This window comes from Aythya ferina (assembly GCF_964211825.1).
Source record: "Aythya ferina genome assembly, chromosome: Z".
Classification (NCBI taxonomy): domain Eukaryota; kingdom Metazoa; phylum Chordata; class Aves; order Anseriformes; family Anatidae; genus Aythya; species Aythya ferina.
In genome coordinates, this window is record NC_140299.1 from 7,027,319 (window position 1) to 7,053,110 (window position 25,792).

The following is a 25,792-nucleotide window of genomic DNA, read 5'->3' on the forward strand; positions in this document are numbered from 1 at the left end:
AGGAGAGGAGAGGAGAGGAGAGGAGAGGAGAGGAGAGGAGAGGAGAGGAGAGGAGAGGAGAGGAGAGGAGAGGAGAGGAGAGGAGAGGAGAGGAGAGGAGAGGAGAGGAGAGGAGAGGAGAGGAGAGGAGAGGAGAGGAGAGGAGAGGAGAGGAGAGGAGAGGAGAGGAGAGGAGAGGAGAGTTCTCACTTGATACATCATGTTATAATATTTTGGTTTCAATAGGTTTTTATATCTATAATTTTGAGTAAGTAAACAAGAAAGACAGCAAGAATATTGATATAACTATTTGTCTAGCATTAATAAATGAGTAGAGACAAGAACTCTGAGTGTTACTGAATATGCCAGTTTTGATGGGATGAGTAATGAAATAGAAGATTTTGAAAGGGATTATAACTTTTTTTACTTTTTTTTTTTTTTTTTTTTTTTTTTTTAACGGTTCAGAGCATTACACACAGTACTGTGCTACCTTGTGGAGAAATATTAGTTCTGATTTGGAACACTGGAGCCATGTATTAATTTTCTTAAATGCATAAATAACTTATCTATTTTAAATACATTAAAAAACAGAGAATTTACAGTGGAAGAAAAAACACCATATCTCTCTGATTTTATGAAGAACCAAGGATTGTAAAAATTATTGAACAAATGCTATGCTCTTTGATTTTAGGAAGGAAAATCCTTCCATAATAAATAATTAAATAAATAATAAATAAACAAGAAAAACATTGGAGTGGGATGTCAGCAACTAACAGCTGGCATACACAACACGTTGTATTGTCACCAGCAAGATGGCTAGAAAAAGACCAGGATGCAAAATTATTTCCCCATGCTGCAAAAAGCACTTCCAAAACTACTTGACTAGATTTGATTGTTTCATAAGTGTGTGTTTGTGCATGCATGTGGACTTAAATGAGGGTAAGAGTGTGCGTGATGTGTCAAAAAGACATGACAAAATTGCATTTGCTCAAATATTTTTCATATACCAAATAGAATAAACAAATTCAAACACAACCTTCAACTATTATTTAATTTGAAATAGGCATCTACAGCTAAACATACAGGTTTATATGCCATAATAAAACTGAAAGTTGATTACTTTAGAAAAATAAGTATAAAATAAGTATTCTTCTTGTTTAAGAAAAATAAGATTACTTTAGAAAAATAAGTACTGAAGATTAGAACACTCTAAAGGGAAATTGTATTCAAAACTGAGCATATGTCCTTGCTAGTGGCTACTCCAGACTTGTGCTTCTAATCTGAAATTTTCCTGGAAATTAAGATCTTTTTAGATGAGAATTTAATTGAAACTTGTATATCTTCATGTAAAGTTTTAGTTTTGGCCAATTAGTATGTTCTGAGAAAAAGTTCATTAGTACAGAGAAATTAATTCTAAATAGTTAAAGTCGGACAGGCATTAAACTAAGAAGAGGAAGAAGAGGAAGATGTAAAGCAGGAACAAATATAGTGACTTAGAACAAAATCAGGATGTTGAGAACCAAATTAATCAAGACACCAAAGGACACGAGGAGAAGAAATTATTTAATTGCCTGTACACCACTGAGCCTGGATAATAAACATAGGGAACTGGAATTGTTCATTTATGAGCATAAATTTGACCTGGTTGGTACAACTGAAGCCTCGTGGGAAGAGTTACATGACTAGAATTTTAAAATCAGTGGATATAGCCTTTTTAAGAAACATACAGTGGACAAAGGAGAAAAAAGAATGACACCCTAGTTTAAAAAACAAATAAATAAATGGGGGGGAGAGGGGTTGGGGGGCATTCTAAATGACTAGCAGTTATGAATTATTTAATGTTCTAATATGTACAGAAAAATAAAATAAAATAAATTAGTGCCTTTGGATGTCACCAAACCACCTTATAATGTAGGGTGCTAACCTTTTTAGATATCACATTAATAACTTCAAACCATGTCACAAACCATGTCAGCTAATTATTTAGGCTCCCAGATAGACAACTTTAGTTGCCTTAGTCTTATATTTAAATAATTGCTTTAGGACAAAATGAAGAAATTTATCTTTCCTCTTGGACAATGGAGATAGTTTGTACTATATATAATTCTGGAAAAAAGAATATGGTAGCACTTGGATTAATTTCAAATTTTTTATTCTTGAAAAATTATAAATCCTAGCTGTCATGAAATTAATTCATGGGACTCTTAGTATTCAAAGTAAAGGAAAGATTTTCCAAATACATTATGAGCTAAAGGAACAGTGGCATTGACCCTTTAGTAGCTGAAAATGTCAGAAATTCCTGATAATAAAAAATAATAAAAATCAGTATTGATTTCTGTCTTGCAATTGTGAAAAAGACAAAAGTTGTTTTCAAATCACTAAGTGATGATGCTAAAATACTTTGCATTGCAATTGCAATTATAGAGAAAGTAAAGGAGGAGATCCCCCAAGTCCCAGTAATTATGTTCAAGAGTTTCATAGGAGCTGGGTGTAGTTTTCTTCAGAATGTAAAGTATAACAGGGACTCTTGTGGTACAGAAAAATCCCCAAAGATCAGGAAAAAATCAATGTACAGAAACATTTAGAAACGAAAATGAGATGACCCTGATAAATGTCCTTTTGTCAGTTTAAAGTTAACCTAAGGCAAACAATAAAATGGCTAATATGAGACTTAATTAGCACAGAATTAAAGGAAGGTAATATAACTAATATCAGACAAAACTGTTTTATAAAAATAGACCTTGTCTACAGTAATTTGATGCCTTTTTGTAACGTACTTCTGAAGAAAGATTGTGCCAATTCTGATGATTTAATATTTAAATTTCTAGATATTTGATCTGATATCAGAACCATTTGTTAAGAAATGAGAGCACTACAAAGTCAACATTATTATCTTCAAAATATGTTAGGTCTCAAACTGAAGTAAAATTGAGGGATTCCCCCCCCCCCCCCCCCCCCCCCCCGGCAAAAAAATAAAAATAAAAGTAAAATAAAAAAAATACAAATGTTTTTAAGCAGAACATTATCCCTGCTTATGTTCTCTTAATGGGGAGCATTAAATGAAGAGCTAAAACTTTTGCAGCTGGTCACTTGGCAAGTGAACAGCACAAACACACAAATCTATACATACATATACACATATGCATATATATATACACATACGTATAGGAATATACATTACGAAATATACAGATACATATCTAGAAATGAAGAACATAAGCTATTCTTAAAGATCAAGGAAACTCAGCTTTGAGAATAAGCGATACTGAAAACAATTTAATCACAGTGGTCAAAAGAATTAGTATGAACACAATATACAGAGGGCAAACTAGACAAAGCTGATTGCAATATTTCTTTATTTAACACAAGTATAACTCTGATTTTTCAACAGTATGTTCATTTCATTTGTCTCCAAAGCAATAAGAAGATCAGCAAATTGGAAATAATGCAGAGAAGATCTGCAAAATTTAGTGAAAGACTGCTTATATTGGTAGGCTAAAGGAGCCTACCAATTCTGTTTAACTAGTAGATAAACAGGAAAAGGTTAAGGTATGATTTGGTCTAAGATAGTCATTGAGTTTTGATCTGCACTTTCAACAGTTCAAAGTGTAAGACTGCTTGCTTTATCATAGAAGTGTCTCAAGTGGTGACTCACTAGGCTCCAAGACAGCTGCAATGAATCACACTCCAGAGATACCCGGTTCTGACTGCACTGACTACAAATGGAGCTGAGCCAATTAACTTTGGCTAAGCCAACACTTGAAGTTAACTTAAATGAATCCTATTTTAAATGTTCTTACAGTGAACAGAAGTTTGGTAATAGGAGGACCTTCTGTTCAGATGCCAGATGTACGAGGTCTTGTTGTTGAATGCTGGTTTTATTTTTTTTATTTTTTTTTTCCCACCTACCTGGTATATTAACCATTCTTGATAAGTATGCTAGTGGGGGAAACTGAGGTTGTTACACCTAGAAGTATATCATGTTGGTAATTGAAGTTAGATCAGATCACTCTAAGCTACTTAATGTGGTGGGAGTTTGGTATTGTTACGTTGTTTTCATTGCTGTTTTGTTCTATAAAAGAAGTCTTTCACCTTCCAACTAATTTATTGCACCTTGATATGCATGTTCCCTCGCTAAGATCCTCTAATTGAAAACAGGAAGGTTTCTGTTCATTTCTCTTACCTTAAATAAATCAGCTAATTTAAATGAGTATTGATTTAGTTAATTTCTATGGGTTTATTGTTCTGTAAGTCTTGCTACAATGGTTCCACCTGACTTCAGAGCTCATTATGAGCCTGTTTCTCTAGGTATCATATTCCAGCCAGTGGAACATGACACAAAAATGTTTAATCTCATGGTGAACAGATCCGTTATGTCCACAAAGCTCAATGTCAGTGGTCTACCAGTCTTAGATACAGATTATCCATATTAATGCATTTACTTGTGATTCTTCATGACACTCATTAGCTGAGATCACACTTTACGATAATCTTCCCTTGTGTCACCATGTTTTATCCTACAAATTGCAATAACAAACCCTTTAGAAACCTGTATGTACATACAGCAGGATTTTAAGGTCAATCTAGAAGCCGTCACAATTTTTCTCTTCTGGCTACACTTCCCTTCCATACCAAGAGATGCTATGCACTACCGTAAGTGGAAGATCTCTCCAAGGAGTGAGAAGAAAAGATGTGCTTTCTTTTGTTTGTCTTTCTTTTGTTTATCTTCTCTACAATTTAAACATATTTATCATATGTGAGATGTGGTCAAAAATATCACTTGTGCAAACTGGTAACTGGTGCTCAAAGCACTGATTCTGAAGAGAAAGAAAAGGGAAAGAAAAAAAGAAAAAAAAAGAAAAAAGAAAGGAGAGAGATAAGGGTGGACTGCTTATGACTTTTTTTTTTTTTTTTTTACCTCATAAATTGATTAATTGGTATTAAAACAGCTATGCTGAAATTAAGCTTTTTATTTCCTTTCAAGTGTCATAACATCTGCCTCTCAATCCCTGTGTATGGTTCTGTCACTTAGATTCCTGGATATCTTACATGGAATTAATTCAAATGACATGCATTTTTTGGTAACTAATAAGAACAATGACAACAAAAAATGTATACTCATTGTCTTCCCTCATGACATTTGCAGGATCTGAATTATCTCTCTAACTTCTACACTTTCTGTCAAATTTGATCAAAATTGGCCGGAGGGTTCACTGATATTGTGGAGACATGGATGAACTCAGTATAACAGATAGTGTGACCATGTAGTCTTAGTGCCTGAGGAAAGAAACAAGGCAGGCATTCATCTGACACAGCATGAGTAAAAACATCAGGATAAAAACAAAATTAATTATCTATTCATCAAAAGCTCACAGTATATTGTGTTATTTTTACTTTTCTGGTGTCCATTCCAAAATTGGTGCAATTCAACAGGAGCTTTCCAAAAACTTAAAAGCAGTTAGAAGAAATTTTATAACAAAAGGCAGTGAAGGGCATGGAAATTCAAAATGCAAATTTTAATGATGTTAACTTACTGCTATTGCTGGGTAAGTACTCTGGGTAAAACTGCATGTTCTTATTCTTCCTCCTGTGGATTTTTTGCCCTGGACCTAACGACATGTCAAATCACCATACAATAGTTTCTGATGGTGACCCAAAAATGAGGCAACAGCATAACACAGTATAAGGATGTGGCTCTATTCAGTGATGAAGTGGCACTCCAGTTCTCCAAGGTTGAGAGCCACTGCTGTAGATATTCTCTTTCTAAAACAAGAGACATTTTCAAATTTCACCTGCCAGAATATTTTCTTAGAACTACTCAAGACCTCACTTTCAAAAACATCTGTCTGCTAATGTGCCAAAAGTATTGCTCAGGGTCCTAGCACCTGAAAGTTATTGCTTAGGAACAAACAGACAAACAACAACAAAACAGCTCTCTATGGTTAATTTTCTATTACGGGAGCCATGAAGAGAAGAAAATTGAGGGGACAGAGGGTAGGAAGCTGCAGTGGGGAAGAACATATAGATGGTGAAAAGACTGATTTATAGGGTTTTTCTTTTTATACAAATCATGCTGAAGATACTGAAGAAGAGAGTTTAATAGCTCTGTCTTCCTTAATAAAGTTCAGGTACCTGTCCTTGATGGCTGCTGTTCTTTTTGAACTTTTTTGTACTTTTTGGGTGTATGACCAGAACATACTCAGAAGCCTTAAACGTAAACTCACATATGCTTCTGTAGCAAAGCTGTAGCAGCCTTGGCCTTCAAAGGTCATTGGTCTCTATTGCACACCTAAGGCTGCTCAGACCACCATCCTGTGAGCTAGGTCACCATTGCTGCTTTAAAGGCTGGCATCTGCTTTTCTGTTACTTCGTAGGTAAATATTCTTCAGTTTAGCAGATCACTGCTGGTATATGCATGAGTAATAAGCTTAGGTGAGGTAGCTTATGGCTCAATTATGGTATACATCTAGGGGGGAGGTATGTATCTGACTATCTCCCTCAGTAATCATAGGGAAAAATATTTTTTTCTAGTGGTTCCTTTCTAAATAGGTAAATATGTACAACTGCACTGTTAAGAATTTCTCTGTTTCCCTCTGCTGTCTCCCTGGTCCTGTCCAATTCTTTCTGAAATTATTGTTCAGCTTGAACCCCAGGTGACAAAACAGCATCAAATATAAATATATAAATTGGCTTATATGCAAGTATACAATGAAATGACACACACACACACACTAAAAAAAAAAAAAAAAAAAAAAAAAAAAAAAAAAAAGTCCACTAAATGGAAAGCCTGTTTTGTTTCTGTTTTGTTCTGTTTATTTCAATACAAATAGCATTATTATTACAACAGTTATTTTTAAAGGACATTTTGCTTTTTCCTCCAAATTTCCCTCAATATCTCAAACAGTATTTAGCGCTAATCAGACTCTGCTCCTGGTAAAATAACAGAGCAAACTTCCATTACCCTTCCAGCCAGAAAGGGTTTTTGCTTGCCAGCTTCTTTATACTAATGCTTTCAGCCTTGTAAATGGAATGAAATCCACATTAAACAAACAAACAAAACAAACTAACAAAAAACACTTCTGGAAATTAAAGGTGGTTGGAAACATTTCCATAAATGTATGGGTATGTCTCCAAGAGCCCCTGTGCAAACCCATCCTGGGGTTTTGAGGGTGATCTTGGAGGTCTTTTTCAACCTTAATGATTCTATGATTATGGGTACAAAAACTGTGAAGTTGCATTAACACACTGAAGTAACCAAGGTAAGATATGCTTTTCCTGAGTACAGAAGCAGTGAGGTTCTTCTGGGCAAGATTTAGCTGAGAACCAGTCATCTATGATAATTACAAATCTTCCTGCAGCAAGGCATATAGAGATTGTCTTTGTGGTTGTTGTTTTCACAAGAATATGCAGGAGGGGAAGCAGAGTGGGAGGCACTGCACTCTTCTCTCTTGTGCCAGTGATGTCACCCAATGGAACAGAATGAAGCTGCATTAGGGGAGGTTCCGATTGCATATAGGAGAAGATTTTTCACCAAGAGGGTGGTAAGGCATTGGAACTTACTCCCCAGGAAATGGTCATGGCACAAAGCCTGCCAGAGTTCAAGGAGTGTTTGGAAAATGCTCTCAGACATATGGGTTAATTCTTAGGTAGTCCTGTGTGGAGACAGGATTGGGACTTGATGATCTTTGTGGATTCCTTCTGATCATAGAATCATAGAATATGATAGAATATGAGTCTATGAATACTAAGGCAAAATAACAATGTGTGTGAAGCTAAAACACATAAATAATATTAAAGAGTTGCTTGACTTTGCAAATAAACTTCAGTTCACAGGAAGCCTCCATTCCCAGTGGCATCTTACCTTGTTAAGAGAGACTTCTTTTAGAAAAGTGGCACCTTCTAAACTTGTTTCCATGTCTGCCTGGCAGTTTAGTTCAACACAAATTGCAGCAATTGTTAAGGCCATTAAAATGTCTGATGATCATCACAGCTTTGAGTGCTGAATCTTAGTTTGAATCCTTCCATTTTCTTTAATCTCCCTAATAACCTTTTGATTTCTAGGAAATGCCATTGATTTAAAACTAAATAAAGCAAGTGGAAAAGTTAAAGTACCCTTGCATAATGATAGGATTAGATTCTTATTTTAAATTTACCAGCAACATACAGCAATTTTACATTAGAAAATAAGAAAATGTCTCTTTGGACAGCTCCGAGAATAGTGCTGCAAACTTATCTGAATAGAAAATGATTTTCTCTAAGACAGGAATATGCAGTCCTTGTTTCTAATCCAGTTTGCAAATTCCCATGTTCCAACGAGCTTGAAAAATACTTTAAGCACACAATAAATCACTTTCCCTTCTATTTTTTTTTCCAATATAAATATTATCCTTCCTGAGATCAAGTGTTCAGTGCTGTAGAATCCTGAAAATCAAAATCCATGTTGCCACCTCTGTGTCCCTCTGTAAATCCCCACTTAAAAATCTACCTTTTCTGTGATGCCTACAAATCATTGCCATCTAGTACTGTTTACTCTACTGATCAATAGAGCTATGGCAGTTTAAGGAGTTATTGTTTGTCAGCTGAGAATAGTAACTGTTCACTTATTCTTAGCCTACTCTAAATAAAAAACGAGTTAATGCAACTTTCTTAGCTGAAATGAAAATTAAACAACAATACCTAGCAATTGGAGTGGGGAAAAAAAAAAAAAAAAAAGGAATACAAATCTTAATCTTAGGTACTTACTAGAAATAAACCAGCAGCAACCAAAGCTGCTGGTATATATCTATATTGGATTCTAAAATCTACTGCTATTTATGACTACTTAGAGAATCATAGAATGTAAATTAAGCTAATCCTTTTTCTTATGATACCTCTTTTTCTCTTTCTGGACCTCATTTGATGCTTTATTTACTTGTCTGATATTACTGAAATCTTAATTTAAGGATTTTAAAAGAGCAAGGTTTGTTTGTTTGTTTGTTTGTTTGTTTGTTTGTTGTTTTTTTTGTGTGTGTGTCTGTGTGTCTGTGTGTTTGCTGCTTTGTTTGATGTTCCATATGTATCATGAGCAAGATAAAGAAATTTCCTCGTGATATGTGATACACAAGTTAGACAGAATGCCAAAGCAGAAAAGACATGATATACAGAAAGAAAGAGATGATCTCAAAAACTGAAGTAAAAGAAACAACAACAGATCAAAGATTGCATGCTGAAGGATTAAGACAATGTAAGCTTAGAAAAAGTTGGGAATTTATTTATTTGGTAAAGTCCAAAGGAAGCGAAAGACTTGCTTGTCTTATTTGATTACAGCTTGACTTTAAAGCATCCACATGGCTATGGAAAAAGTAAATGCAGTCCTAAAAGATGTGAAATAGGTGTCTGTAATAGCGGGAAAGAAAAGCTAATGCTTTTATACGAGTCATTTATGTTATCTTCTCTAGAATATTGAATACAGTCCTGGTGACTTTTACTCAAGGCAAGACTTCAATGCTGAAAGAGGAGGTTCACTAAAGTGACAGAAACCCTATTTAAAAAATGAGAGAGATTTTTAAGGTCAGAAAGAAAACCTCTGGAGGAACTACAAAACATAACGTGTATCACTAAGTGCTCTGTATCTCTACTTCTAGTTTATAGAATTAAAAATTAACATATTTATACCATCCTGGACATTTTCCCTCAAGTACTTCAGCTCACAAAAGATGCTCAGATCTATGGAAGGATGCTTTGATGGAGTCTACAAGACTGCAGGTTCTCCAGCAGGTGTTCCCCAAAGATACTTCTTTAATCTGGATTCTGGCTTCTGTTCCAAAATACCATCCAGCATGACAGAATGATGTTAAAAAGCAATAATATTAACCTTTCAGAAAATTTAGTTTATTTGCTAGGTGGGTAAAGGAGTGCAAAGATAAACTAGAAGTCATTCCACGGGAAAAAAAAAAAAAAAAAAAAATCTATTAGTGCAAAGCCAATCTGAGGGCCTGTGCACTCTCTTTTTATGCAGTATTTAAAACATGGACAATAGGGAATGTTATGAATCTGACACTATCATATAAATCTAGGAGCCAGGGCCTTGATCATAAATGGGCATTCTCTGTGCCTTTATCCAGCTGAAAACTCAATGCAAGGGTAAGCTCCAGAAGTGCTCTCCTGAGGTGTGAGGCTGCTCTTTCCTGCATCTGTGACAGTGTTAATAGCCATGCAGCTAATCCCTTCTTGGATTCTGACAGCACAGCCCCTGCCTTCACATTCTCCTGTTTCTTCCTTTGTTTTTTGTTTAATTAATAATCATCAGAATGTGTCCGAATGGTTCTCCCTTCTCTTTGCCACTCTCTCTCAACACCTACTCACTCACTAAATAAGAGCAAGAGAAGAAAGACAGGGAGTGGAGGAGGGGGGAGATGGAAGAGATGCCAGTTTGAAATTAACAGAGACAATTGCAGTTGACATAATGATACCACATAATCCTAGCAATTAAGTCACAGAGCAGCACAGCAAGTTCATTCTTAATGCTCATGGCATTGCTTTCCTCTTCCCCTCCTCGCTTTCCACTGCACATAGGAAACAAGGGATTACAGAAGGCACTGTTCTCTTTAAGGAGCCTGTTCTTAAAGACTTTAGCTGTCCTGGCTGTCATGTATGAATATGCAAGCTAGATGCAGCCATCCATCCATTCAGTCCATTGGCTGACAGCGGATGACTTTGCACAGGACTGGCACTTGGATTTACCCCAGGGGGGAGGGCTGAGGCTGAGGCTGCTCACAGCTGTGCCATCTGTTCCAATAATACCACATTACTCTCTAAACTCAGTAATGAAGGCTCTTGAGTAATCTTTCATCAGAATGACTTCATGGCATTAAAAATGCATTTCAATACATAGCTTGTTTAAATATTTAACCCTCTTTGGCTTTGAGGGATTGATTCAGATCTGCAGTGTTTATATCTGTAGGAAACATTGATTTTCATATGTAGGCCTGCATTAATTCATGATGACATGAGCATGCACAGAGAAAGGGTGAACTGTGACAAATGGACTCTCAAACTTTGGACTATGAGTGAGGACAATTGCTCTTTTGGCTTTGATTTTCCTCAGTGTGAACTTTTCCTTCTGAAGAGATCTAGGTTGGATTAAATAAGTTAAGCACACCATAGACTGGGATCCAATTAGCTGTAATGGGCGTTGTATCATTCTCATATACTTGCCTCCCTCTTCTTTCATTCACTTGTCTTCATTTTCAACCTACCTGGCATTGTCAGTTCAAATAGTGTAGTTTTATTAATACATTTATATATATATATATATATTTAAAAGTGCTTTCCAAAGTTTTTTTGTTTGTTTGTTTGTTTTTGTTTTGTTTTGTTTTGTTTTGTTTCTTTTTTCTTTTTTTTGGTGGCAATTTCCTTTTAGGTTTCTGACATATTTAGCCAACAGAAGTGTGTGCTGTTCTAAAGCTGTCAGGCCTTATTATGGCATGCGGGACCTTATGCATACAGAGCTGTTATTGTTGTGGAATGATCTGATGCTCTGTGCAATGCTAAGGCTTCCCCCACTTGTTGATAAGTTGAGGATAAAAGCTCCTTGGCACTGTTCATGGCTAGCAGTGACTATGAATGACATATTACTCTAAATATATCTTTGTCTCTTTTGACAAATAACTTTGGGAAAGATAAAGTACTGATATTTGTACTGAACACCCTAGTAAAGACACATTGGGAACATGAGCTGTGACAAAGATGTGATGTGATGTTATTCTCTGAGATAAGCTTTAATAAAACAGATATTATGAGGATTAATGAAGAGGAAGATGGTCAGAATTATGGAAGATATGAAAGCCTTATAGATCATTAGACTAAACATGAGGTACCCCAAATCATTTTACTCCTATATGACCATGAGTGCTCATTTATCACTTCAAGGCATCTTACATTCCAGTAGTGGTACATTTATTATCTTTTAGGAATCTGAATAAGCTATTGGTTCCCAGAATTTGTGGGTATGTTAACTTGAGTTTGTATGCCAAGTATATACAAATACACTCTGAATGATTTCAGAGAAAAAAAAACTTGAGCTTTATGTACACTGGTTTTGCCAAACATGAGCCAGCTGCAGAAAGAATGCCATGGAGCCATGTTTAATATGACTTAAAGTCCAAACTAATCTCTGGAGGTCACTTGAGAAGAGTTTGCACTGGTCTGCAGAAGCCTACCTAAAGGGTAATGACAGGTTTGGAGAGACAGATATTTTTCTGCCTTAGATGTTTTGTTGTCTTGTAACAACAGCCAAAACAGTTAGACAAAGTAATGGTGTAAATTTGTTTTCATTGCTGACCCTGGCAATGTAGTCCTATGTTCCCCTCCCATAACATGCAGCTTGGAATATTATCTTCAGAAGTACATGTGTTAATAATCAAAGTCATTGTGAATGGTGGGTCTCTTCCCCTGCCTCTTCCTCTGAAACATAAGTAATAAAAAGCATTAAAAAGGTAAGAATCATTGGTCAAACAGCTCAAATTGGGGAGTAAAAGAGAGGTGGGAAATTATAGGTAGAAATGGGTAGAAATAGGTAGAAAATCTTACAGTTATTGCATGGCTGTGTTTCTGACAGAAATGATGGACTTTCTATTTAATAGAATGCATTTATCTGTTAACAAATAGAATTAGGTCTGTTTTTTCCTAAATTTATATATTTCCTCCTCTATGCTCATATCCCCCCCGCCCATATATGTATATAAATATAAACACTTATGCACTCAGACACAAGAAAGAAATATAGATAAATATGTATTGATATATAAACTACATATAGATTTATATGTATTTGTAAAATATTGAGTACATAATTTATTTATATATAAATAAAAAACATATTTTTATCTATAATCTAGATATATTTTATATGTCTTCATGAAATGGCTACCATAATTGCCCTACATTAGCTAGTGTCTGTTGACACCCATTAAATGTTGTGCAGTGGGACACACAGTATAGACTCAAGCTGCAAAGGGTTAAAGAAGCATTTATGGAAGGTGGGTCACTGTATAATTTGGTGGGCCAGCACTGATTTTTAAAAGATGTTAAGTCAGAATCTGAAGGACGAAATCTGAAGGATGTATCAGGATTATCTGACATCAGATTTTGTTTGTTTGTTTATTTGTTTGTTTGTTTTGTTTTTAGCATATGTTACATATGTATCTACAATTGTTAAGTGTTAGGAAATTTCTTGCAATGATTGCATTTTAATTTCACTTTTGTTTGTGTGTAGTTTGTTGTTGTTTTTTTTTCTCTACCTTTACTCATCCAGTCCCTATGTTGTACAAGTGCTAATAATAATAATTCAACTTCATCAATCCTTGCAGAGCACTCAAGCCCATCCACTCCTCAAGGATACTTAACACTTTACATCCTCAACTTGCATCTTCTTTATTATACTTGAGACACCCTCATAAAAATGTATCATCTTCAGGGTTTTTCAGGGAGGGCAAGTCCAACATTATGGAAAGGAACTGAAAAAAAAAAAAAAAAACCAAAAAAAAACACAAGCTTTAAATATGTCTCTTGATATTACAATTTCTTATCCTTTTTTTGTATGGGGACTGAAACAGATGTTCTATTCTCTTCAGTCAAGCTTTTAGAATCTCAGTTTTACTGTTATCCTGTTACCAAATTTAGAGCTAGAAAAATGTTTTTTCTTTCTGGAGTTAGGGAAATTCTTTGAAATCACTTCGCTTTGCTCAGATTTCTGATATGAGTCTGAGCTAGTCAAAGGTGTTGCTTATAAAATGACTACAGTGGTTTAAAGTTAAAGAAAATGCTGACGAATCTTGTTTGTTTGCTTCTTTTTGTATCCTTGAGATTTGACCGCATGTAAGAGAACCTCAAATGCAGAAATAATCTATATTTTTCCATGGAAAAGATCTCCTAAAGGAATTAAATTTTGTCCCAAGCATTACACTTTTTTCCACTCCATTCAACAAAAACTTTCAGGAACTTAATTATTCTAGGCAGTACATGAAGAAAACTGGAGAAGAACAAAACAGAAGGGATCTTGACTTGTTCTGAATTTTCAGACTTTTTTTTTTTTTTTTTTTTTTTTGGTTGATATATGAAATAAGATAGTGCTATAAATTTAATTACAAAGCAGGTTGATGTTAGCAGCAATTTGAACAGCCTTAATTTTAACCTACAAGGGCAGGCTACCTGAAAAGAAATATTTGCTCTCCCACTATCTCTAGCCTATCTTCTCCATTAAGAAACATAAACAGTCAAAGGCTCTAGTGTGTTTGAAAAACTTATGTCTAAAGATTTTTATTCTTTAGGGACTGTTGGGATACTAGGATATGGAAACAGACTCAGGTAGTGTTGAACCAGCATTAACACCAAATGCTGCAACATGCATGCACCCCTTCTGGGAACAGTAAGTGTGTAATCCAACAGTAAACTGTATTTAGCTTGTACAATGATGTTAGGGAAAAAAAAAAAAAGTCTGAAAGAAAACAAATCTGTTGGAGTAGCAGCAACATCCTAACGGCAAAAGAATCATTTAAAATTATACATACCTGCCTGCAGTTTAAAATGAAGGCCAATAATTCATTCAAAACACAAGAATTCCTCCATATCTGTAGTTTGTGATATTATAGATTACTCATTTTACCTAATGATATTCCAGATAGACTGCTTGACCTTGGATTGCTCTGATTTATTTTGAACTTTTCTAGGGATTTTTCCTTGTTTGTTTGAATTTCTGAATGTTATGTATGTTATTTCTCTCTCAAATTAGACAGTATTTTCACACTGAAATCCGGAGGGGGTGGGGTGGAGGGAGAGGGTGGGGGAGAAGGCACTGAAGATTTTGAGGATATGAATTGCCACCTCTAAATGCAAATATAATTTTATAATCTTGGAAATATTATATATATATATATATATATATAATACTATATATTATATTTATATTTAATATATTATATTATATTATATATTATATATTATATAATATTTCCAATAAATATTGATCTAACTGAAGTGTTTGAAAGTTAGATGTGTAAGTCTGACCAGCAGTCTAAGCTCCTGTTATATCCAATGGAGATAAACCTGAACTTCTCAAAGGAAACAGTAGCTGGATGCACATGATAACTGTGATCCACCTTTTTCATAGAATAACCCAAAATTATGAAAGTTCTTATTGTAAGAGAGTGACTTGTTCAAAAATCTTGCATTGAATTAATGACATAATAAAACCCAAGTTCCTTGAATTCTACATCTGTATCATAGACATTAGGGCAGGCAGCCTAATGACTGCTTAGTAGAAAAGAACACATTACCAGTCTAACACAGACAAATCTGTTGTTCAACTAAATTATTAAGATATGTTCAAGAGTAAGCATCTGGAGCAGAAAAATCAAATAAAATTCATAAGAGCCATTTTGCTTGCCTGAATGAGCTCAAGGTTCTGCTATATGTAGTTGGTTTAATCATGTGGAAAGTACCTGCAGTGTTGTTAATTGTGTATATTTGGATATATCTCACCTGCAAAATTTCTGAGTGTATCAACCACTTCATAACAGGTACACATTTAGGCATTCTATCAAAAAGATGTTTGGGTTTCTTGGTTGTTTGTTTTAATGGTATATATCACTATCTAGGAACATGTAAGATGGGAATGGAATTTTATCGCAGGATTCCGTCCCCTGTTGTCATGGGAAGCTAAGTTATGTATAATGTCATTAACAAACTGGTCACAATTATTCTTAAAACAAAAGCCAGAAAGCAAAAAACAGCTACAAAATCTCAGATTACCTAAGTAATCTGCACTCATTATGCCTGCTGGAAGACTTTTCCAGAATAGCTGTTCACTGATATTTAGCAATTTTTTATTTTTTTTTTTTAACTTCCAGCAGAAATATTTTTGGTTAGTCAGTTTTATTAAATGCGTTTGTTTAAAGACATTATTAAAACTGAGTGAACAACTGTAAGTGTTTATTTCTTTAAAGTGGAACATATATATATATATTTTTCCATTCTGCCATTGTATTGCTGATCTAAATGAGTCAAAGTAATTTCTTAAAATAAGTTCTCACTTTCCTATGTCATTTCTGGGGATTCTCAGCAGGTTTGTCTGGTTTGACATTTATCTTCCTCGCACAGGTGTGGCCACATTTGTTAGTAGCTGTCCAAATTGCTGTGTGAATTACATTAATACTCTCTTAATTGAATTCATTTTTGAGGTTACAGAAGTGTAAACTCGGCCTCTCCTTCTCTTTTCAGGGTGATGGCCCACCATTCTTTTGGGATCTTCTGAATACCTAGATAGATGCAGCCTCACATTATAATAGTCCTTATAGTCCTTCTCTCTCCCTAAAAGAAGCCTATTAAAAATAAATAAATAAATTAATTAATTAATTAATTAATTAATACAAAACAACAGCAACAACAACAAAAACAATTACAAAAATAATAATTAAAACAAAACAAAAAACACCACCACTTAGATGTCAGATGTAAGTTAATTAGGAAGCTGGGTTAAGTTTTTTTGAATGGGAAAGAAGAATATTAAGGAGTCTCAGTAAGAGGTTCTGGGGATTTCAGGACATAAACTGAAGGCTGGAGAGAGAGCTCCGACTGGAAAGGTAATCTTTTCAACATTGAGGGAGCCAGAACAAAATTCTTAAATTAACCTAAAATATCTTGTCTATTAGCACCATAGTTATCACTTCTTACTCATTTAACCATTTAACCATTCAACCATTTTCAAGCTTATTTGAATGGAGCCAATATCTTCCTGCCCTATAATCATGAGCTCTTTTTTTGGCTGGAGCTAAAGGACATTAAAAACAAAATCCCATAAAACATGGGTAAGTTTTGATTTGCTTATTAGAAACAAAGACACAGAAACCTCACAATAGGATGAAGTAGGAAGGAAAAGGGATACAGCAAAGCCTTTTAAATTTCCTTGTGCCTTAGACAAGCTTGAAATTTTGACAGGCCTCCTCCACTCCTGACTGCACAGGAATGGAACACCTAAACACTAAGTGAAACTCTACACATGTTGGATTTTTGCAGTGGATGTCTGCTATTTGCAGGTACCTGATTGAATTTCCAGCAGATGCCTAGCAGGTCATTTCAGTTGTCAGCCCCAAGCAGGTAATGAGAATTTATCAGCTCCTTGTTCACATTCACAGCTGATCTCTCACCAGTGCATTTCTATAAATATTCCTCTTATTTATCTGGATGCATTTTGAATTAGCAGCTTATTTTGTTTCATTGTGCTTGTATTTCTATTTATTTATTTATTTGGTTTACATAGGCAGACTAAGTAACAAGAAGGTGTTTATAACTCTGTCCTCACAAGTGACACCACGAATGGAGATTTCAGCATAGCGAATGCTTACATTGACGTCAACAACAATAATTGCATTAATCTTTGCAGTCTCATCAGAAATTTGCCCAGGAAATATAGCATGGAAGCTGAGAGCTATTGTTTCATAAAAAATAAAGAAACCTATAATTTTATTGAAAGCAGAAGGGCACAAAAATGATATTGTTTAGAAACTACTTGAAATAATAGCCATCGTGTCACCAGGCTTGTCAACTTTTATGTGAGCCAAAGAAAGCTGCAAAGAAAAAATATCTCTAAGTGCTCAGACAATTATAACATTGGAGTTGAGAGGTTGCACAGGGTCTCAGGAAGAATCTTAAAGCTCCTGTTTTTGTAGCACTTAGCCAACTAAGTTTAAATTCAGAGCTGAGGTGAGGAGATAGTAAGAAGAATGTTGTTAAATGAGGCAGAGAAAGTGAATGAAGATACATATCCATATTTTAACTGTGTACCAGTTAGATATTTGGTGAATCTAAGTAAGAAAGGTGTGGTTTGTACTAGAATAGGTACTAGATCAAACTGAAAAGATAGATTCTAAAATACATTTTGAGAAGAGAACTCATATCAAAGAACCTCATCTGATCCATTGCTAACTTAGACATGATATCTTCTGAGAGAATTTCAGTGTGCAGTAATGACATTAATATCACATATAATTTTTATGTGATAATAATTATAATTTCACATTATAATTTTGTATGCATAATTATATGTCCTGGAACAGATATTTCACACATGAGCCTCTTGGCACGGCTATACATTATAGGCTTTACATTATACACTCAGAAACTCTTTCTGTGGAACATCATGTTCCACTTGGAAGATATAAAACAAACAAACAAGAAAAACCATAGCAAATTTTCTAGCAAACTCCATTTTGGCTGGAAAAACTGGCATGATATTGAAGCACACAGAGAAAATATTTTGTCTAACAATGCTAAATTTCCATCCCATGTAAATCTTTTTTAGCTGTTTTAATGACTGAGTGTTTACCTTCTACAGGGGAAATGAAATCAGTGTCTGTGTTGATTCTAAAACAAAAGATTAGATGAAGTTCGTTTCAGGATCACTGTGAACTTGACTTTGAATTAGGTTAAAAATATTTTGTTGTAACTTACACTAAATCTGATGGATTTTATGTTTTTGGAATACCAATCAGAAAAAGAAAAAAAAAAAAAAAAGGCCAGGCAGAATCAGCTCAACTTCTAATAATTTCCAAAAAAAAAAAAAGAGGAATGCCAGCTAAGAAAAGAGGAATGACTAATCCTATTCAACAGAGTAATAATGAAAGTGAGGAGTGTATTTCTTCTCGTAAACACAGAGACTGGAAGAGGTCTCAGAATCATCAAGTGTTATTTCTTCATTGAAAATATTACATTACATTACACAGTTTCTTTACAATAGGTTTACTTTTTGTTTAAAAGTGAACACGGATTATGCAGTTTTGATTGTGGTGTTTTTGTTTTTGTTTTTGTTTTTGTTTGTGTGTGTTGTTTTGTTTTGTTGTTGTTATTTGTTTCTATCCTTACTTCTCTTTCTTGAAGGTTGATTATCAGAAACCTTCTTCTAATGTCTAATTTCACTGTATTATTTCCTTCACAAAATGATGATCTATCTCTGTGACCCACCAACGCATCCCAGTGCCTTGGTAACATTTACATATCCAGAAATACATGCCAAGAAATCAGCATAAAACTGAATGATGACTGCCATGGAACTGTTGCATTGACGTAAATCAACAGCAGCACCAACAGTAATTGTGACATGTCATTTTCAGCCCTTGTTATTAGAACTGTGTCGCTGTATCCGCTGAAACCACCCCCAGGCTACTGTGGCTCTATGAATTGCTGCTAATTCCATTTTGTAATGATACTGGGACAAATTTAATCACTTCAGAGGCTGAGGATGACAAAACTTTATTTAACCTAGAGGCACAGGGATCTGCATGTTTCAACCTCTAGCTCTCACAAGAAGCCACGCTATTTTTTATATATATATATATTTTTTCCAGCTTTGAGGCATTCATCTGCCTGCATGTATTGCTTTTGTGTGCAAACAAGAATTAGCACCCAAGGGTCCCACTCTCCTACTGCCCTCTCGTCAATGATGGTCAGTGTTTGATACTTGAGAGCAACAGACTCTGACATGCAGTCAGAAGAACCAATTGTTCAGTATTATACTTCAGGGAAAAAAGGGTGAGAATGCCTTTCATCTTTCTTAAGCAATTCATGCCCTGAAGCAGGAGGGTTGAGGTCCCCTGTTGTTTTATCCTTGCTAGTGTCACTCATTCATAACTACTGGATTTTTCATGATGCTTCACCCTGTGAGATTATACTTTGGCTTCCTAGAATACAGATCCTTTTCTGGCAGAGTCAAGTGTTTACTTTAAGCATACAGGGAATGGCTTTGCAGCAGATGACCCAGGCTCACTCAAGTATTGATCCAAATACCCCTTATTCCAATACACACAAAAATTTCTCATGCAACTTAAACTGAAAAAGTTTTATTCTTTCAGTCTTTCTCTGAGTATCAGTTTGGTGTATGGCTTGGTTTAACTTGCATGTTAGATGTTGGAAAATTCATCCATTCTAATCTGTAAGACTTGTTCTGCATGCAGAATTGTTTCTCTGTGTATATTTTAGTTAGGTTTTCTAAGTAAATGAACCTGATAAAACAACATTCTGTCATTACATTTCTTTCAATGTGTGCATGTTTTTCTGTTTATCTATGTGTCAGCACCCCCTCTTCAACAGCTTGTGAACCTGTTACTCAGTCTTGTGCACAACTAATAAAGCATGATTTTATAACTATTAAGCTTTAATATATTCAATAAAAATAATGGTGATGAGGGAAAAACAAACAAACAAACAAACAAAAACGATCTTATTAATTCATATCATCTCCTAAGGGCTAAGATCATGAAATGTATTTTTAAGAGTAACAACAGAACTCACATGGGAAAAAGGAGCAAGTTGTGCCCCAGTAACAGGAAATACTGCAGTCAATGTTCTTACTTCATGTTACAAAACATAAAGCCATAAGATACATGCATTCCTTACTTATGCTGCTCACATGTTTCTTTAGTATCTTTTGATATAGGATTCAAGACCAGATCTTTGTAGCCTTCCTAACGAAATCAAGTAACATGAACGTGGTTAGTACATTCATAGTTCTGTAAAGGGAGAAGAGCAAGTTACCTGAGCTGTCATCCATCTTTAGCCTGGTTGGGATCAGACCCATTATAGTAATTCTTGGTCTTTATATAGCACTTTTCGCTCTTAGATTTCACAGCACTTTTCAGGGAAGTAGAAGAGGCTTTGACAAAACCATATTCCCATCAGGAATGCACAGTTCACTCAGAAATGAAACACTTTACAAAATTGGGTCAGCTTCAATATAATATTGTTCTGAAGAAAAATGGAATAAAAGGTCTCAAAATTCAAAATACTACATTTTGACATTGTTGAAATAGCTATTTCTTTCTTCTTTGGCTCTTTCTTCTGAAATTACTTTCCATTTCTGTGTTTTAATATTGCATAACATACCATACAGTACTATTCCATACCATACTAGATCATAATACATATGATAAAAAGTCAGTTGAAATGTTTCAAATGTATCATAATGTACTAAACCAGATTTTTATCTTGATGAGAAATTAACAATTCCAGTTCTCCTTTTAAGTTATATGCAGCTGAAATTGGCAATTCTGTCAGTTTTCATTAAGTTGTAATTACATCTTCTGTATAACCAGAAAAGGATACTTATTCCTATACTACAAATGAGAAACTTGAGTCATAGAGTAGAAAAAACTGAAGCTCAGAAAATAGATGCAGGCAGAGCTGGGGCCCAACATTCTAGATCTGAATAGAACTATATATCCAGGGGTGCAGACACACTTTTTCCAAACTTCAAATATTTTTCTTGCAACCTGGAGCAAGGAAAACAATAATGTTTTATTTTTTGCCTCCCTAAACAGATCAAACCCAGAACCCTTGTAACCCAAAACTAAGAAATGTGATCTAATATGTCAAAGAATGTCTGTGAATACACATTCTGTTCAAAATTGGGAAAAATTGCATGAATGAAATATTATGAGAATTTTAAAGTTGATATATCAATGTTTTCAAATAAAAAACAGTTTAATCTGAACATTTCCAGCTATATTCCTATGTGTTGGCACTTTGTTCTCTGCAGAATTTAAAATCACAACTTCTCTACACTTCTCTGAAAAGAAATAGGATCACTGGGTGAAATGTGCTATGGAAGCTGATCTGAATATGCTGTTGCAATTTTTCAAGAGCAGAATTCTAATCCACATTGATTTGATGTAAGTTAATAACATTTGAAGAAAATCCAGGAGAACAAATCAAGTCCTGTTAAGAGGGGGACATCAGTGTACAACAGGTATGACCGAGAAGCCTGCTGATTAAACCTTAGTGAACTTTCTCACTTCATATATTAAGAAAAAGATTCAGACTGTTAGCAGCAAACTGTGTAGACATCATTTCATTTAAACTTTCTTGCTGTTTGTTGTTTTGGTGGATGTTGTTGCTTTCTTTTGATTTGTTTTGTTTAGAATAATTCAAAACCTTTATCGTGATCTATTTTTCTAGATAAAATATTTGAATTTTCTATTTCAAAAAGTTTATTCAAATAAAATTAGTTCAAAACTTCCTTGTTTCAAACTCTGTTTTGAAATTTCAAAAAAAGTGGATAAAAGCATTTATTTGACATTAAAATATGTTTGAATATTTTATAAATATTCAAATTTATAGATATTCAAAAATATCAAACAAAAGCTATATGGCTTTTTTTTTTTTTTTGCTTACCAAAAATATTTTCCTTTTCACAAACTTGTGAAACATGTGGAACCATGATCCAAGCAAGAAATTAGTTACTTCCACTCCTTTTTCCGTAAGTTTGTTCTTTCTTTCTATTATTGCATGTCCTTTAGGAATCTAAGGTGAGGAGGAATTTGTCTTACAATTCTGCTCATTTTAAATGATCTATAGTCTGTGCTCCTTGAGCACACTTATGCAATATGAATCTATGTTGAATACACAGAGCAAAGTTTATATGTGTGTTTTGTCAAATGTCTCTACATTTGTACTCTATGTGCTAGGGTGCAGATGTGGACCTCAGGTTGATTTTTGTCCAGCATATTTTAATATTCAGTTCCTATAGGTAGGCTGGTAAGAGCCACATGTACATGTCCATACACATGTATACAGAGTGAAAAATATCAGAGAGGCTGAAGATAGTGTCTCAATGTGTGCAATTACTATTGTATAGACTACATGTTTGTGGAGGAATTTGGGTGTCACTTGAGAGGGGACAGGTTTGCTTTTGAATTCTGTATACCCAAAAAAAGATTTTCTAGCAATTATGTTTAATTCAACTACTTGTTTTGTGTAAAGGCTGTTGATGAAATACTGCTTCATACCTTCATTTTTCATTGTACCAGAAAGAAAACAAAACAAAACAAAAAAGATGTTGTACTTTAGATGACTGTAAACTCTCTCTGTTAGAAAGGAGTGTTAAATCTGTCCATTTTAAAACCTATCCTTACAGATGATGTAGGTGTTATTTACAGACTAAAGATAGGTGACATTTACAGAAGAAAGATGTTTTAGCTGCAGATCAAAGCCTTATGTTGGAAGACATTTCTCCATTCTAAAGTCACTATAGAACTTATTCAGACTACATAAATCCAGTTTCAGTCCCAGACCTCTTTTTTTTCCCTCACAATATCCAGTCTTGGAAAAAGATGTAGCCTTCTGAAAACTGGGTGGGTAGTAGTGCCCACTGGGAAGGCTTAATTCACCCTCTGGTTCAGACACTCCTAAGCCTTAACTATCTTCCTCTACATTGTTCAGGGGCACAGAAGTGTCCTAACTTCTTACCTAGTAAATAGAAGGAAGTAAATTTGTTAGTCAAGTATTTGGAATTACTGGTCTGATGTCTGCTTTCTAAGTGCTGTAAAGTCTGTTCGGCAACTAAAATAAGTGTTCTGAAATGGCTCCTAATATTTTTCTTCCTAATCATAAATTATCTTGCAAACTCCCTGACAAAAACAAGATATTTTTTTCATGCCAAAATGTCTATACAAAGTAAAACATTTCCATATATTAAGTAAGTAATTACTTCTAACAAAGGGGCTAGGAGTACAATCAAAATTTAATTTTTGGCATCTATCACATTCTTCTTCTGCATGTAGAATCAGATTTAATTCAACACAGAAACAAGCAGAAGCTTAATTTTCGCTTAATTTTCAAGATTTCCTGCAATGCCATGCTTACTGTTTATCTTGTAAAAGCTGAATAATATGTAAACTTCAGCTGGGTGTATACAAGACTTAGAGCTGTTGTGGCATGTGAAGTCTGAAAATGCACGTTGTACCAAGGCTACAGTGTTGTTTACCACTAGATGTTAATGCATTTAAGGTAAAACTTTCTTTAACCTTTTACTAAATAACTTTGTAGAGTGGCTGGGAAGCCACTGAGTGACTCAGAAGCATGAGACTTTCTGTATATTTAATCTGTCCAAGCTAAAGGCTGAACTTGGGTGAGAGCTTCCTCAATGAACTCTGTTTTGAAGCAAGACGAATCTCACCATAGAAAAGACATGGCAGACAGTGTCCTAAAGTTAAGTGTATTAAGAGAAGCAAATAGGAACAACCTCTGTCACTCTTTAAAACACTGCTAAAATGCTTTACAGGACAAAATGAAACTCCATGATCTTTCACTAGAGTAATTCATTATCATTGCCTTCTTAATTCATCACCATTTCTTAGCTAGCCTTAAGGTCTATGAAAGATTTGTAGAATAATACTTTACGAACTAGAAGTTAGGTGAGTAGGACAAGCCAAATGTTTTTCAGTTGTTGGCGGACAGAGACAGTGACATTCAGAAAGTCATTCACACACTTTAAGATAAATTTCTCTATTAAATCATCTTCTGAAAGCATACAGTTAACTCCTTTGACCACATGCAAAAATGGTCTTCTATTTGCTGAAACTAAACATGTAACTTTGATGACTAAATTTAGGTGAGATCAAACATGCCTTCAAGAAACTATGGTAATTCTGCAAAGCTTATCCTTTTGTGCTCCCTCTCTCCCCTGCTGTTTCTTTTGTTCACTTGTCACTTCTCATTTTCATGTCATGTATCTAAACTTAGACGGTAAGCTTTTTGAAGCAGAAACCAGGCCTGAATATTTGTCTCAACAATGAATAACCAGCTTAATCTACAAGTAGGATAGGCAGCTGTAGAGTGCCTAAAATATTCTACACAAATTAATCATGTATGATTAGGATTTTATTAGAAAATCTGCTCCCCTTTACCAATATAATTCCACTATGTCCAAGAAGATATAGTGAGGTTTGTGTTTAAAGTTTCATTGTTTTTAAGAAAAAGAAGGCTATCACCAAAAGTGACTGATGATGTAACACCATATTACAATTGTAATACCATAGTACAATTGCTAGTAACAGACCTCAGGCTTTGCACTGAGTTTCCAAGAGCACATGTCTGAGGCCTTTCAGGCTTCATCTGTTTTTGACCTGCAGCTGTCTCACTTGGTTTAATTGTGGCACCAATTTCTCCAAGTCATCAGGTGCCTATAAATATTAGGTTTCACTTCTGTTTATCTTTGTGTGGGACAACCAATACTGCTATATAAATGACAGCAAGAAACAAAGGACTCCCTCTCAGTACTGGAAAAGGAATCTCAGTACACAGTGCCCTACCACAAATAGAATGAAACCAGAGGCCTTGCAGCTCTGAGAAGTAGTAGAAGGGTTTATATAACACCAGGAAAAGAGATAAAAACTGAGTGTCTTTTTCTATAATATTATAATGTTATTTTTCTATAATACTAGATCTGAATTAATAACGATAGCACTCTTAAGATTTCAGTTATACTAACAACAAATCCTTGATTTTATAAATAGATAACTATAAATAAGATGTTATTTGTTGTTGTTGTTGTTGTTGTTGTTTGTTTTGTTTTGTTTTTTCCCCCATAAATAGGATTTTGAATATAACACCTTTTTGCTATAATATTAAAGTGTTCATTAATTCTTTCAAGGACTACTTGTCCTTCTTGGTAACAAAAGTTAAGATAAGGTTGTCAGTTTGAAGTTATCAAACGCAATTGCAAAATAAAAAAAAAATATATTAAAAAAAAAAAGTTTTGCTTATCAGATCACTTGTTTTACAGAACCTTTAGAAAGTAAAGTAAAGGTTTGACTACTTCAGTGTTCAGATTTTCTTTAGGTTAACTAATTGTTGCTATAATAAATAAATGAATAAAAATAGAAAAGGGAAAGAACTCTAGCCTAGCTAATCACTGGAGAATTGGCCTGCAGATTCTTGGAGAAGCCAGCAAATAACATCCAAAACACCTGAAGAAAACTGTAAGAAGTTCCCATTGCTTCTGACA